This window comes from Mobula hypostoma, chromosome 2 (assembly GCF_963921235.1).
Source record: "Mobula hypostoma chromosome 2, sMobHyp1.1, whole genome shotgun sequence".
Classification (NCBI taxonomy): domain Eukaryota; kingdom Metazoa; phylum Chordata; class Chondrichthyes; order Myliobatiformes; family Myliobatidae; genus Mobula; species Mobula hypostoma.
The window spans coordinates 195,594,299-195,611,088 of NC_086098.1; the positions used below are offsets into that span (position 1 = coordinate 195,594,299).

Here is a 16,790-nt window from a genome sequence, read left to right on the forward strand (position 1 = left end):
AGGCTAAGTCCCCTAATTCTAGTCTCACCGACCAGTGGAAACAACTTTCCTGCCTCTATCTTACCTATCCTTTTCATAATTTTATATGTTTCTGTAAAATCTCCTCTCATTCTTCCGAATTCCAGTGAGTACGGTACCAGGTGACGCAACCTCTCCTCATAGTCTAACCCCTTCATCTCTGGAATCAACTGTATTTCGCTGTATTCATGGGAATTCATGTATGGTTGAATGACAAACTTGAATTGAATACATAAAAATATAGAAAGTGTTTGTATTGAGACATTTCCTTTGAAATCAAAACTTTTTGGGATCTGTGAGCTTTCGAACAATGTACTTGGTGGCATTATCCATTCTTTCCATTGCAGGTTTTAGTTTTATTTTCCTTAATATCACCATGTTATTTGTCAATATGCAATATTCACAAGAAAAACATCAATTAAACATAAATTATACACATTTTACAAGAAAAAAAACACAATTAGAACAAAGAAAAAATCAAAGTCCATCTCAAAGTTCAAAGTAATTTCATTATCAAAGTACATACTGTATATCTCACCATATACAATCTTAACATCAGTTTTTTTTTGCGGGAATGCACAGTAAATCCAAGAAACAACCAATACGCAAAAGACAGCAAACTTTGCAAATACACAAAAATGTGAGTGATCAAACTGATTATAGTGTTGCTAAACAGTAGTGATTAGGGTTTTGCTATTTGTTCAGGAACAAAATGATTGAAGGGAAGTAGCTAATCTTGACACTGGTGGCGTGGGTCTTCATGCTTCTGTACCTCCTGCCCAAATGTAGCTGTGAAAGATGGCATGGCCCAGATGATGGGGATCTTTGATGACAGGTGTTGCCACAGTAACCTGGGGGGAGTAACAGCACCTTGGTGGTAGAGTTAGTCAATGATTAGGGAGGCAGATAGGTTATTAATCAAGTGATGTGGTTTGCTTTAAATGATGTTAAAGTTTTCTGGTGTTTCTTGAGAAAAAAAATAGGAAAAAAATTACAACGCACTCCTAAGTTGAACATCGCAAATAGTAGAAAGACTCTCAGGGTGATAGAACTTTAGAATCGGAATCAGGTTTATCATCACCGGCATGTACCATGAAATTTGTTAACTTAGCCTCACTCATTGCAGAATATGCTGTCTCTGATCTGCATTTGCATCCACAATATGAATATGACTTATCCATTTGGGTTTCTGTTTAGTGTGATACCCAGGTTGTTGACAGTAGGGGATTTATCAACGGTAATACCATCAAATGTCACGGGGTGGAGCTCAGGCTGTCTCTTGTTGCATATGACCATTCCCTGCCAGCATTCTGCCTGTCATCGGCCCATGTTGGATGTTGTGTAGGTTTTCATGTGCACAGGCATAGGCAGCTTCATTTGATGAGATGTTTGCAATCATCCTCAAGTATTCATACAGCCTCCTCCCTCCATTAGGTATGGCAGGCTTCAGAACATTAATCTGATCGATTAGTTGTTGATATCTCATTTTTAAGCATGCTTGGTGTTGCTTCCAGCCTGCCATTTCTGCATTTATCATTGAACCAGGGTGCATTATTAAGTCAGGGATGGTACAGTACTGGAAAGTTACAGATACATGGAAATAGTACAAATAGATAGATAAGACTCTATGATACTAAAGAATGAAGGATGTACAGGGCCATGAGGTTACTGATTACAGTAGTGTATATTGCTATTGTTATTGATGCTCAACAATGCCCTATGCATCCTCATTTCTGAGCTGTCAAATCTGTTCGGAGTCCACCTGCTTAGCATGATTGCACTACCACATAACAGGATGGAGTTGTTCTCTGCGGGAATGTGGGTATTTATATCTGCTGGGACTATGCAGTGGTAATTTCTCCCAGCACTTTCTTGAATAGATACATCTGCCACAGGTAGATGGTTAAGAATGAGATCAACTAGGCTTATTTTTTGTGTTGGTTCACTCATTTAGGTAGTTTCTGAGCTACCTCTTCTCTGTGCTCAATCTGAATTCAAAACATAACCTGCTGGAGGACCTCAGTGAGTCAATTATCATCTGTGTAGGCATAAAATGGCTAATATTTGGGATTGAGATCTAATGTCCATAAGCTGTTTTTCCAGCTACTTATTTTTGCTCGAAATTCCATTATCTGCAGTCTCTCATGCCTCAGCCTGCATCCATCTATATAGAAGACAGAAAAGTTTTTTGTTCAGCACAGGAACAGGCAGCACATTCCAGGCACTTGTTCTGTATTTAATATTTCAGCAATATTTGGCCAATATTGTAAATATATTGGTTGATTATGCATTCTTTGATTTTTAAGTAATTCAGTACAGATTGTATATAAAAGTTCATGAATGGCATGCATCATTACACCACCACATCATAAGTACGTGCCTCACTAAAAGTAAGAATGAAGTGTACACGTTCTCCCAGGCTCTGTGTTTTTCTTTTTTTTAATTATTGAATTACAAAACATAACAGTGGTGCTGTGTGAGTCTTAAAATGAACCCAAGACAACTACCTACCTGTTGAAGCGCTGCGAAACACTTGAGTTTTTTTTTAAAGTGTAACATGCTTCCTTTGTAAAAGGAGAGAAACGTTTGCATTAAAAATGAACAGCACATGTCTCTTTGGAAGAGGGAGAACACAGTTAACAAAAAAGGCAGAAAAAGGAAAAAATTCATGGCTTCATAAACAGTAAGTATTAGGTGATAATAAATAAATAAATAAGCAAGCAGAATGGCTGGCTACATCAGAAAGATAAATGCATTTGATTGCATGAAGTATAACTGGCTGATCCATAATGAACAAATGGAGCAGTATTTTGAAGCAAATGAAATAGCCGATAAGAAACAAGTATCAGTTTTGCTGAGTATAATAGATAGAAAAGCATACAGTTTGCTTAGAAGCTTAATTGCTCCAACCAAACAAGTCGAAATGAGCTTTCCTGATATCATGAACCTAATGCAGGAACGTTTAGAACCAAAATAACTGTCGATTACAGAACGCTTTAGGTTTCATAAGTGGAATCAAAAGGAAGTGGCTGAAATGAAGAGATTGAGCACTTCTAGTTCAGTGACACACTTAACGATGCACTAAGAGATTGTTTAGTCTGTGGAATCCAACAAGAGAACATTCAAAAATGGCTCCTAAATTAAGCTCTTCTCGCTGCAGTATGTGAGGATTTGTACCTTCTCGCTACAACTGCATGGCTTTCCTTCAGGTGCTCTGGATTCTTCCCATAGTCCAAAGGTATATTGGTTGGTAGATTTATTGGTTATTGTAAATTGTCCTGGATTAAATTAGGGGATTGCTGGGTGCTGTGGCTCAAGGGCCAGAAAGGACTATTCTGAGCTGTATCACAATAAAAAAAAATAAATTCACATTTAAAAGAGCAGTTAAAATTACTGTATCAATGGAAACAGCAGACAGAGTCACAATTAAATTGCAGTCAGGAATGAAAGTGAGTATGAACAAAATTTCACATTTACAGATGAATAATTTTCTTTACAGTTTTCCTGAAAGCCATTACTTAATTTTAAATATTACTTGCTCTCTAACCATTGACATTCTGATATTAAACTTACCCTGATGTCACTCTGGACTGTGGATCAATTCTGTGTATAGTTCCTTGCAAGTTGCTCCTCAGATCATCTCTCCTTGATAAACCTCACATGAACTGCTTTCATCAATGCAGCTTTTCTTTTTGATTAGACCAGTGCTTCCCAATCTTTTTAGGCCAACACCCTCCAAACCACTTTCATACTTGCCAACAACCCCCTTAGGCACAATATACTTTCCAGCACCCCTTAGCATCTACCATATACTAAGATGACAAAAATGATTCTGCTTTAAATTTTTTTTTGTCTTTAAAGATAGCTTACACCATACCTGTCCACTGTACAGCAGTTTCAATATCAATGTGATCCTTGAATTTGATAGTTTTTAGCAAGAGTTGAAATATCTGCTTCAAGCTGTGACAGCATTTCCTTGGACTCAATCTCTTGAAGGCACCCCACATGTTGTCTTCAGATACTGAGACCAAAGGATCATTGGAAGACATGGGGGTGCAGAATGGTTCCTCCCTGTTCTGGTGATAGAAGAAAGCATAGAAGGCATTCAGCTCATCTGGAAGCAAAGCTCTGTTGTCCTTTACGTCACAGGTGTCTTTGAGTACAGGTCATTATTGAACGCTCAACATTCGATTCAGATAACAATATTGACAAGACAGGCAATGGACCTCTCAGATAGTGAAGTGGCAATCACTTAAAAAGAAGATCTTTTGTCCCCTCACTTGCTACTGAAGGGTAAAGCTGAATTCCGTTGAAGGGCAACACAAGCGTTTGCAAAGTCTTGCATCTAATGAAAAGTGAATTAACAGATCCTGTACTAGTTTATCTCCCTCAGGAGACTGATAGTGACTGCAACCCACCTCAAAAAGGTATAAAAGTCACATGTTTTTGGAGCTAGCTTTTGCTGTCATTTTGGAATTATGTACTGCTGTTTCTGCATTATTGATTTTATTATCACCTGCTTTTCTGTTTCCTGTGGATTTCTTTTTTTTGGCAGTTCAGGATTCTTTCTGAGAACACTCAAGCTTCAACATTGTTGCTACTAGCAGATGCTAACCTCAGCGTTCAGCATCCTGCTCAGATTTACCGTAACACTGATCCTGCCGGTGGCTCTCAAGAGCTAATTAAAAGGGAAAGATAAATATAACCTTAAGGTTGTTACAGCCGGGTTGGTAGTGGGGATAAGCACCCATTACCTATTAAATGCTCACATTGGCATGCATCTCAAGTAGCTTCTGACAACCAAATTCAGCTCCTGGTCTTTACGTGTGGCTTAGCTACTAAGCCCAGCAGAACCACTTCTACTGACAGCAGAAGGGGCAAAGGCAGGCTACTGGTTGCTTCAGGCAGATGGGGGCTCGTCAGCCATGGATGGCAGCTCATCTAGGAGAAGGAAAATTCTGATCACAAACTTCTGCTACCCATTCACATGGAAGGCTTCAGGAGTAAATCCCAAGGGAAAAACACGGAGCAGGAGCCCTAAGGCAGTCCTACGTTAACCTCAATGCTGACTGGCAACTCCTGCGGTGCTGTTGGTGCCAAACTGTGTCGGTCTCTGCCGTTCCTTTGGGTTCATGAGCTGCTTGGAGGGTGGAAACTGCTGCACGGGTAACAGCTTGCTTTCCCTGGCTTGCGAACAGGCTTACCTATCACGTAGACAGCTGGGACACAGCAACCATAGTCTACCCCGGCCAGTGGAAGGCCTCATGATATAACCTTGTTGCAGGGATCAGGCAATGAATTAGCATCAGCGCAAGAGTCTTCAGGTTCAAGTAAGCATGTTGACTAGATCTGAGGAGACCTGATATCACCAGCTGAGGCAGAGCTATTAAAACAAAACACTGTTGCCATTGTAATTTAAAACAGAAGATGGCAAATGCTAGAAACACACCATCTTTTGGGAGAAATGACCAGTGACATAAAGATGAACTGTGAAGCAATGAACTGGAGAGAAATATACATTGGAAAATAATTAACTTTTCATGACTTTAAAAGACAGCCAGCTAGCTACGTACATTGTCCATACACATACACAGGAAATGAGAGTAACAAGGCAAGCAAAGATAAAACTGGGTCTCAAATATCTGCACTAATTGCCAAGATAGTTAAGGATAAAGCAACTTCTTATGGTTTGTCAACCACTTGGATGAAGCAGGTACATTTAATTAGCTTTCATTGTCGCAAATTCAACAAATATCCTGGAAATAACTAATTTAGTAAGTGGACATAAGAAAGTACTCGAAAAAATTACAATACCCAGTGCAGTAGCATTGAGCAGATTGTTGAAGTTGTACGTTGATGTATTTGGAACCTGATGGACTACATCCTACAATCTTAAAATAAGTGGCAACTGAAATATTTAATGTATTGGATTTAATTTTCAAAAACTCCAGAGATTCTGGGAAAGTTTATTTAGATTGGAAAATAGCAAATATATTTCCTTTATTCAAAAAATAAGGAAACAAAACAGAGATCAACAGATCAGTCAGCTTAGTATCTGACTCATACGAAGTTACTGTTAAAAATATTTTAGGAGCACATTTTAGAAAAGTCGAGGATAACCAGACAGTGTCAAAATGATCTTATGTGAAGCAATTACATTTAACCAATTTACTGAGTTTTTTGAAGTAACGTGCATTGTGGATAACAGAGAACTGATCAATGTATGATACTTAGATTTCCAGAAGATATTCAATACAGTGTTGTATCAAAGATTATTGTGGAAAAAAGAAATAATGATGTAGGAGATAAAATATAGGTGTGCATGAAGAACTTAAGCACATAAGAAATAGGAGCAGGAGTAGTCCATCTGGCCCATCGAGCCTGCTCCACCATTCAATAAGATCATGGCTGATCGCCACTTACCTGCTTTTTCCCCATAACCCTTAGTTCCTATACTATGCAAAAATCTAACCAACCTTGTCTTAAATATATTTACTGAAGTAGCCTCCACTGCTTCATTGGGTAGAGAATTCCACAGGTTCACCACTCTCTGGGAAAAGCAGTTCCTCCTCATCTCCTTCCTAAATCTACTCCTCTGAATCGTGATAATCTGCTCTTTCATTTCTTTTCATTCCCCTAGTTCTAGTCTCACCTACCAGTGGAAACAACTTTCCTGCCTCTAACTTATCTACCCCTTTCATAATTTTATATGTTTCTATAAAATCTCCTTTCATTCTTCTGAATTCCAGCAAGTACAGTCCCAGGCGACTCAATCTTTCTTCATAGTCTAACCCCACTATCTCTGGAATCAACCTGGTGAACCTCCTCTGCACCGCCTCCAAAACCAGTATATCCTTCTTCAAGTAAGGAGACCAGAACTGCACGCAGTACTCCAGGTGGGGCCTCACCAGGACCCTCAACAGCTGCAGCATAACCTCTCCACTCTTATATTCAATCTCTCTATCAGTGAAGGCCAAGATTCCATTTGCCTTCTTGATAGCCTGTTGCGCCTGCAAACCAACCTTTTGTGATTTGTGCACAAGCACTCCTAAGTCCCTCTGCATAGCAGCATCCTGCAAATTTTTACCATTTAAATGATAATCTGCTCTTTCATTTTTCCTTCCAAAATTGATAACCTCGCATTTACCAACATTGTACTCTATCTGCCAGACCCTTGCCAACTCATTTAACTTATCTATGTCTTTCTGCAGACTCTCCGTATCTTCTGCACAATTTGCTTTCCACTCAATTTAGTAACATCAGCAAAAATAAAACATCGGCTGACTAATTGTCGTGAATGTGGTTGAAGTCACCAGAGAGGCACTGAACCTGGTGATATAAAAGTCTTTATTCATCACAACAAGCAGGCATCGTTCTACAGACCCTCTCGGTAGAGGTTCCCAAACCCAAAGGTACATCACCTTTTTATACCCTTAAGATCAAAAGTAACATTAAATGATTCAGTACAATTTTAATTGTTACAATGACATTGTTTATTTTAATACTTAGGGTTGCAAATGGTTCCTTTGAGATACATAGGAACCATTGATAAGAGTATGTTTGATATGGTACGACATCCATCACATCTGCCAGCTTGAACTCCAGTAACAATGGTGCAAATAACTTAACCATGTTGCTTTGATGCAAGTCAATTAACATAAACCCATTGTCTTAATGTTGTACGTACAATCTCTTGGATATGAGCAAGTTTAACTTCAATTTACTGCTTGCAATTTACAATAAAAATTGGAGGCTAATGGCCCACTTCCTGAACATATTTATATTTACAATAAGAACGAGAGACTGATTCTCACTTGAATTAATATCTGCTATATTCACATAACTCTGAGTACTTCCTAACATACCATCTTTTTGGCCCCGGATAGAAATCTGTCCCAGGAAGTCAGGACTTTATGGAGGATCTGATTAAGCAGGGCAATGAAAATGCCCTTTGCTTTCGATCTCTTCTCCAGTAACCATCATGACCCAGTCTCTACCTATATCTACACTATCTAACATTGCTAATTGGCTATCTACAAAACTGCACAGGGGTGGCAATGGAAGGTCCAGAAATTTGATCATATCCTCTTCACGCCTTCAATCTTTGATTGCTAGGACTATCAGAATCAGTATCTGTGGACAGGTCACTGCAACATAACTTTGTTTTGGGTTCACAGGCAACAGTTCACTTTCCATGCCATGACAGAAGATTATCGGAATGAACTTGACAATCAGTGTTTTTGATTGATCTATTAGAGGACTTAGCGTGGTCTCTATTTGCATAACTACAAGGACCTCATACCGGACTGTCCGTTCAATTGCTGGTTCAAACACTGAAAGGGTGCTGGTTTTTTTTGTGTTCGTTCACGTTCAGCTGGGGTGACTGCCTCTGATGCTGTGTGCAACATCTCTCCTTTCTTAGTCTGCCTTGCCACCAAGGTTATGGAATTTGATGTCTCTGCCTTAACTCGGATCCTTTCCCATCTTTTTCCCCAATATCTTTCTATTAAAGTAATACAACTAATCATCTAACACCAAGAACCAGCCTTCATTACAAAGTATAGCTAACAGTTTAAACTATACTTGTGGTTTCCTGACACACTCCTGCTTCTGCACTTGTGCTTCCGTTCTCTTTCATCTGTGGGTCTGCTTCCAGCAGATGTTGCACAGCATGCTGGTGTTCATCACTTAGATTCTCTGTAATGCAGTCCTGTGTATAACTTCTCCTGTTCGTAGCTACTTTCCCACTTGTCAAATCTCCGGTCCAGTGCTTCTAATTTACCTCAGCACCGTCCTCACCAATTATTCCCATGGCTGCTGCCCCGCGAGCCCCACCTGCTGGGCCTTATCCCACTTAGCTCTCAGTCTGCCCAGATCCCTGACAAATTCATTCCTGTGTTGTTCTAATTGTTCTGCTTGATTTTCATCCACGTTTCTCTCTTTGTAAGTGTTCTAACTGTCCAGTTCAACTTGTACATTATCTCACTGTTCTCTGTATTCATCTCTTTTCTTCTGTAACTCTATTTGTATATTATGTGATTCAGGCACTCTGTTCTTTCTTGCAAATATTCATTTACATAGACTGACTGTTGCATTATCTCCCTTCCTGTTTGATTGGGTTTTCCACCACTACCAATGTTCCAGGTGTTAACCAACCTGGCTTTGTGCATTCCCTGTTGAACCTTCTCAAATTTATGGAGTATATGCTCTATGAGTTCTCCACTCTTCATAATTAAGTCCATGATGTTGCTGCATCCCTTTTATGTAGAAAGTTCAATATTTCTTCACTATCACCCACCTTAGGCTTTGATTCTCAGGGCTTCCCACATACACTCACACACACATAAACAATTCCCAAACAAGTATACAAGCTTCCTCTGGTGTCCCAAATGGTATCTCCCACACGACCCAAATGTCCTCAGTAGCCATACTACACTTACTGAACAAGTAGACACGCACCCTCTAGAGTCCCAAATGATTTCTTCCACAATATCCTAGTGCTCTCAGTAGCCACTGTTACGAGAATACACATAAAATTAAGATGTTTGCTGGCCTGGGCTAGCATCAGTGGCATCAGCAGTTGGTCTGCCACCTGCCCTCAGGGGAAGGAGAGATAAGGAACAATGGAGCAGCGTCTGGAGATGTGTAATGAAGGGATGTGGGAGGAAGAGCTGTCTGGAGCGGCTCCCCCCTTTGAACCCTGAACTGTTTGAAGTGATGGACAGGCGATACCCCAGCAGGGGGATAAAAAGGGACAGGTTCGCTAAGACAGACACACACGCCACCCGAGGTAACGAGACCCTGGAAGCGGTGCGCTTCTCACGAGTGGGTGAGAAGTCCCAGACAACGACAAGGGTGGAAAGGTACGATCAGCGGGAACCCGGTGTGTGTCCGCCCTTGCCTGGGTGCCGGGTTCACTGCAGAGGATCGACCGCATCTGGAGGAGGGGTCACAGTCGGTGACCTCAGGTGACATCACCAAGGACCTGCCCAAAAGCTGTTTGTGAGCCATCCCGCTGGTCTGTGAGTGAAGCAGTGTTCTGAATGATCAGTTGTTCCTATTCTGTCTCTCTTCCCCCACCTTGTCCATCGCCATGGCAACGATTACTGCGAACTGAACTACAAACTGGACTGAACTTTGAGTCATTTTGAAATTGGTCATTTACCCCTAGACAACGATAGAGCTTGATTGATGCTGTTATCTTAATTCTGTGCACATGTGTGGTTATCATTGTTGAATTGTTGCATTTATTATCCTTTCGATTACTGTGTTGCTTGTTTCTTTAATAAAACTTTCTTAGTTCTAGTACTCCAGACTCCAACTGAGTGATCCATTTCTGCTGGTTTGGCAACCCAGTTACGGGGTACGTAACACCACGCTGACCTTCGAACAAGTATGCTGAAGGTCAGTAACCACCTTTCGCATCTGGTGGCCCTGTCTCAACAAACCACCCAGCACTTACTGGTAGCTGGTCCCTTACACAAAACACAGAAACACACACCTGATTTTATATCCAACAGCTCAGCTCTCGACCAGGTCCTTTGAAAGTCCGTGATCTTGTGGTCATTGACCTAAACAGAGTTAAGTATGAGTGCTACACTTTAAAAAAATAAGTTCATCCCCTTAGACTGCTGAAGTCGCTGGTCACACAATGGGTCAGGACTGTGTCCCAGACGAGCCCTCAAGAGTTGTGACTGTGATTGAAGTAATTGGAGAGACACTGAAAATAGTGATATTGAAGTCTTTATTTGTCACAACAAGCAGGCATCATTCTGGAGACACTCTTGGTAGAGGCTCACAAACCCAAAGGTTCAACACATTTTTATTTCCTTCAGGTCAAAGGTAACAGTAGGTGATTCAATACAATTTCAATAGTTACAATGAGACTGTTTATTTCAATACTTAGGGTTGACAAGTGTTTCCTTTAAGATACATAGTGGAAGCACATTGTAATTGATAGCCCAAATGCCTTTGGGAGAAACTAATTAACACAAATATTCTAAAAACTTTTTATGGCAAAGAGCTAGACACCAAAAATTAATGTTGTTAAGGCTGTATCTGAGTACACAAATATGGCAAGTAAACAAAATCCTTTGCTTCTACTTGCAACCATGTTTGATATGCTAAGTGGCAACATCTGTCTGGTCTGCCAATTTGAACTCAAAAGGCCTTCAGGAAGGGGAAAGAGACCAACAATGCTGCAGTCTATATTGGTGGATGGCAGTATAGAGAATCAGTAGCTTTAAATTCCTGGGCATTAACATATCAGATGATCTGTCCTGGGCCCAACATATAGATGCAATCATAAAACTATTTTTACTTCCTTAATAGTCTAAGTAGGTTTGGCTTATCACTGAAAACTCTGACAAACTTCTACAGATACACCGTTGACAGATATACCAACTGGTTACATCATGCTTTGATACAGTACTTTGAATGAACGGGAACATTAGAAGCTGCATGGAGTAGTGGACCCCACCCAATACATCATGGGCACATCTGTCCCCATCTTTGGTAGTATCTACAGGAGGCTGTGCCTCAAGAAGGCAACCTCTACCATTAAAGATCCCCACCACCCAGTCCATGCATTCTTTTCACAGCTACCATTGGGCAGGAGGTACAGAAGCTTGAAGTCCCACACCACCATGTTCAGGAATGGCTACTTCCCTTCAGCATTCGGTTCTTGGATCAACTGGAAAAATCTAATTACTACAGTTCAGCAGCACTATGATCACTTGCACTGAAACAAACTTTATTTTTGTTCTAATAGTGTTCTTCTTGTAAATATACTGCACAATCTATGTTTTCCTTGTGAATGCTCTTTATACATTGCTATGTGCCTATGATTCTGCTGCAAGTTCGTTTTCCATTGCACTTTTGCATGTACGTACTTGTGCATAATACAAGACATGTCTTCAATGTGTGGTTGCTAAATTGTTAATGAGAAAAAAATAGATGGAATAAGCAGTTGTGAAGAGAACAGATGAAGGTTACAAAGAGTGGATAAAAATCTGGCAAGTGGAGATTAATGTGGGAAAAGACAAATTACCTATTCTGGCAAAAAAAAGCATTTTATTGAAGTGAGATTATGTTATTCTGGTATTTAAGAAATAGCAAAAGAGAATTAACATGTAGAGGGAGTGCAATAACTTACAATAAAGAGTTTAACAAGTCCGAAAGGTCCAGAAGTGTATTCCTGAATTATTGGTCATACCACATCAATCTTATTCCATCTGGATGTCCACATGGTTCCAAGTAAGTTAATGAAAACACAAGAAACATTTTTTCTATTGGAAGCTCTATTGACTTCCCAATTAAATATTAAATGCAAAAATTTAAGTATTAACTGTGACAGTTCTTAATTTGTATTATAAAGATGTTGTGATGTGGATGTGCTTTGGCACTTCCATGATGAGCAATTGGTCCTCTGTTTGAACTTGAACCTCAAAATTGTGATGACGGGACACTTGTGATCTTGATTGTCACCTGTATTTTACTTCAAACTGTTCCTTCCACCTTGCTAGTATTGCCTCTTTTCATTTTGAACCTGCCCTTGCATCATTCCCTGCCTCGATGTCAGCTTTTCACACATTGTCTGTCTCTTAAAAGTCTTTAGTTTTTTTAGCATTCTTTTTCCAATAAACTGCTGTTAATATCATGTGTGCTTTTTCCCTTCATTATGAATTTATCCAATTTTATCAAGTACTTACAGACATTATCTCAACAAATGCTGTCTAAGCTTTTGTGATTGCAGCAGCTTTGTTTCAGTTATCTTGCATCCAAAATATTCCTTTCAAATAAAATTGCTGTTTGAGCAAAATAATGTGCTCTCAGCATGATTGAAAAGTGAACACATAATAACCAGAAAATCTCTCAATCACATCTTTTTGCTGCTGACATTGCAAACAGTGATTTAGGAAGCAAGTTTTAGATCTACTTCTGGTAAGTCTGTGAGAAAACTCATGACTTTCTGTCAACACACTGACACCTTGTGGATATTCATAACATTTAGTAGGAAAGCATTGTTCAAACTGCATAGATGTACTGTAGCTAAATAATCAGATAGGAGGGGGAAATGCATTAGAATTTCAGAAACCATTTATTTTCTCAAACAGGTGAGGTATACACTGCAGAGGGTGATAAAACATGAAAGCAAATAAAGCCAGAGGTAAGGGTGACAACTTGGGTGAAGACTGCTGGATTCAAGATTGAATAGTTGCAGATATTTACAGCAGGCAATAACAATGACAGTAGGTTCTTTGGAGTCCCATCAGATTCATTGTAGGACTGGTGTAATATAAAGCAAATGACAGATTTGATATAAAATTTCAATAATATGTTAGGCATAAAACCAATTTAAAGTCTGTTATTAAAGTACATCATGATATTTAGAATACTAGAAGTATTGCTCAGAATCTTCATTGAGTTATTTTAACTAGATCCTAAGGTCAATATGTTTTGCTGATAAATTAAAAGCTTCCTTGCCAAAAATGGTCCAGCTGTCTTTCTTTTCTTCAAAGCTATTCATACTTTAAAGTCTTACGTATATGTGGTCCATGATGCACTTGAGGTGCTGTGAAGATTCTGCTGAGACTGCGATGAAGCTACAAAAGACAGCACAAGAATTCTCTCTGTAATGATTAATGATTAGGGGCAGAACCTCCAACAGCTTCTTATAAGGGGAATGAAAACTTCAGAAGTAGCAGGAAGTGGACTCCCTCCACTTAAAGTTCTTACTTCCTCTGTCTATTTGGCATCTAATCGTTGTCTGTAGGTCGGTAAATTAGTAAATTATGGTCACATGTATGGATGTACAGTGAAAACCATTGCTTTGCACACCATCCATACAGATTGTCTTATTACAATGGTGCAGTGAGGTAAAAGAAAGGGTATATCGCATCCGGAGTTTCTCCAGTTAGCAGACGATTTCCCTCCACGCCTCTCTGACGTAGTGGGGAACCGCGTACGAGGCAAGTTAGAGCAGTGGTTTGCCATTGCCTTCTTCCAGGTGAGTTTCCAAAGAGATCACCTGTTTGTAACCCAGCATGGATGGAAAGCGTGCAGGGGAGCCGGCTGGAGCTGGATTCGAACCTTTCGGGATCTTTTGTCCCAAAGTCCAGCGCTGATGCCACTACACCACCAGCTGGGTCTTCAGTGAGGTAGTGCAAGTTAAAACAATAACAGAATGCAGAATGAAGTGTTATAGTTACAGAGTACAACACAGACAAACAATAAGATTAATGAAGCAAATTGTGAGGTTAAGAGTCCACTTTATATCACAATAGAGGTTCATTCACTAGCCTTATAACAACAGGAAAGAAGCTGTTCTTAAGCCTGGTATATGTGCTTTCAGGCTTTTGCACCTTCTGCCAGATGGAGGTGGGGAGGGGGGAGAAGAGAGAATGTTTGGGGTGGGTGTGGTCTTTGATTATGTTGGCTGCTTTGCTAAGGAAATGAGAAGTGTAAGTAGAGTCCATGGAGGGGAGGCTGGTTTCCATAATGTGCTGAGCTGTGTCCTCAACTCTGCAGTTTCTTGCTGTCTTGGGTAGAGCAGTTGTCATACCAAGGCATGATGCATCTGGATAAGATGCTTCCTAGGGTGCATCTACCTCACTCTATTTTTCCTCTCTTTTTGCACCACTCATTTAATACATAATAATAAAAGCTATAAATTACAATAAGAATATATATATTTTTATTATTATTATTTATAGTTTTTATTATGGATTCCAATGTACTGCTGCCATAAAACAACAAATTTCACAATATATGCCAGTGATATTAAACCTGATTCCAATTCATCTTCTTTAAAAATTGTTTTGTCAACTGGAACATGCCAAATTTCTTTTGCCTCTTGAGGCATTGGTGAGCTTTCTTCACCATTGTGTCTACATGGTCGGACCAGACCAGGATATTGGTAATGTTCACTCCTAGAAACATGATGCCCTCTCGACCCTCTCCACCTCAGTACCACTGATGTAAACAGGAGAGTTGGCACTGCCCCCTCCTGAAGCTCTTGCTGGGATTGATGTATCAAATGGAATGAGAAAATTAATCTCTATTTTTATCTGTTCAACTGAGATTGTGTGGTTAATAGTAGTTGGTTTACCTTAAAAAAAAACATAATGGAATTGGCTAAAAAGGCATGTGAAATTTCTTTTGAGTAGTTTATATCCAAACGTATGAGCTTAAACAGAACCTTTGCTTTCCCAGCTGGACATTACCTGATGTAGAGTCATTCTTGTCACTTTTCTGAGCACCTATTATAAAAGTGGGCCAGCCATCTAAGGCATTCTCCTTATAGCAACCAGACACAGCAGTAGCACATGATTACATCTGTCATTGAAGAGAGACTGGAGAAACTCCACATTTCACCTGATGTGACAGGTGAGATCTTGCTACATGAACTATTGGGTTGGGAGGGGTGTCCTGTGAGCCAGGAAACACATCAGACCATCAGGAGTTTTAGAAAGAGAACTGGAATAGGATTGGTCAGAACTTGTTAATCCTGCACCATGAAATCAATGCTAAAAAAGTTGCATGACCATAAATAGACATGTTAAAATAAGATGTTAAGCCTTCAAATGGACCATAATGAAAAGCTTACTCAGTGTTCTCTTCACCTACATTTAGGTTTAGACTGATGAGAACAGGAGATAGACAACACACACAAAAGGAGTTCCACTAGAATTCAGTGCCTTACAAGACTATCCTGATAGACAGAAAACCCTAAGGACTTGTCAGAGTGGGGGCCCATGCATTCCTAAAAACCCAATTAACTTTGATGAGAGCTACAATTAGGATTCTTCATGACAAGTCTGGTGTAGATATACACTGAGATGCTAAGTTTAATTTTGGGTTTACTTATCTACATAAATTCAGGAGTTTTGAACATAAGAAATAGGAGGAGGAGTTGGCTATTTGTTTGGTATCTCTAGTTTGTTCAGCCATTCATCAAGATCTTCTTAACTTCATTTCCTGCACAAGCCTCATATCCATGGATTCTCTGAATGTCTAGAAACCTACTAGTCTCATTTCTAAATTAAGCCTATTATAATTCCTCCACAGCCCCATATTTTATCCTGAGCCTGTTGTGATGGTATTGGGCTTGCTGACCGTGAAGTTCTAAACTCCAACAAAGACCTTAAGCCCTATCAGATGTAAATAGCCATGACTACTCTCACTAAAAAGAGATTATACTATAACTAACCAATTTTCAAAGACTGATTTACTTCTCTATTTATTCTCCATAGTGAGTTTAGCTGCCAATACCCACTATTTGAGTGGTGGGTCCCCATTCCCCATCAAGGAGAAGATCCTTCCAGCAGACAAAGTATTTTAAAACACAGTTCATTTATATTCAGTGATACACATTTAAATCCACACAACATTATTAAAACATATTTAAAACTAACAGGGAATTTCTGTCTTAAATATTTACAGATCACAAACCGTTTCTAAAACACAAACTATTTCCTAAACATAACGCATTTCTAAAACATGAGAAGGATAAAGGATTTCAAAGCAGAAGAGATTTCCAAAACATAGGTACAGTTTCTATAAACTAAAAGTACTTACCAAAGATGCAGTAAACAAGTTGACTTTTGCAGAAATTGACGCTGGAGGAATATACAGAGCTGTTTACAAAGTGGTTCTATAGAGTGTTTTTGTTTAACTTCAAGCTGATTACTACTTTCCATTTACATTTTAAGAACTGAAGACTGACTTCCTGTTACGACCAGAAACTAAACAAGCTGTTATTTGGAAGTATT

At 39.5% G+C, this 16,790-nt stretch overlaps 1 long non-coding RNA gene across 1 annotated transcript; it reads left to right on the forward strand.

Annotated features, from left to right (window-relative positions):
• The first annotated feature begins 5,610 nt into the window (after positions 1-5,610).
• LOC134336496 (uncharacterized) lies at positions 5,611-10,264 on the forward strand. The gene is made up of 3 exons (XR_010015807.1): positions 5,611-5,731; positions 7,230-7,430; positions 8,196-10,264. It is a non-coding gene; the product is annotated as an uncharacterized LOC134336496 (long non-coding RNA).
• The last annotated feature ends 6,526 nt before the right edge of the window (positions 10,265-16,790 follow it).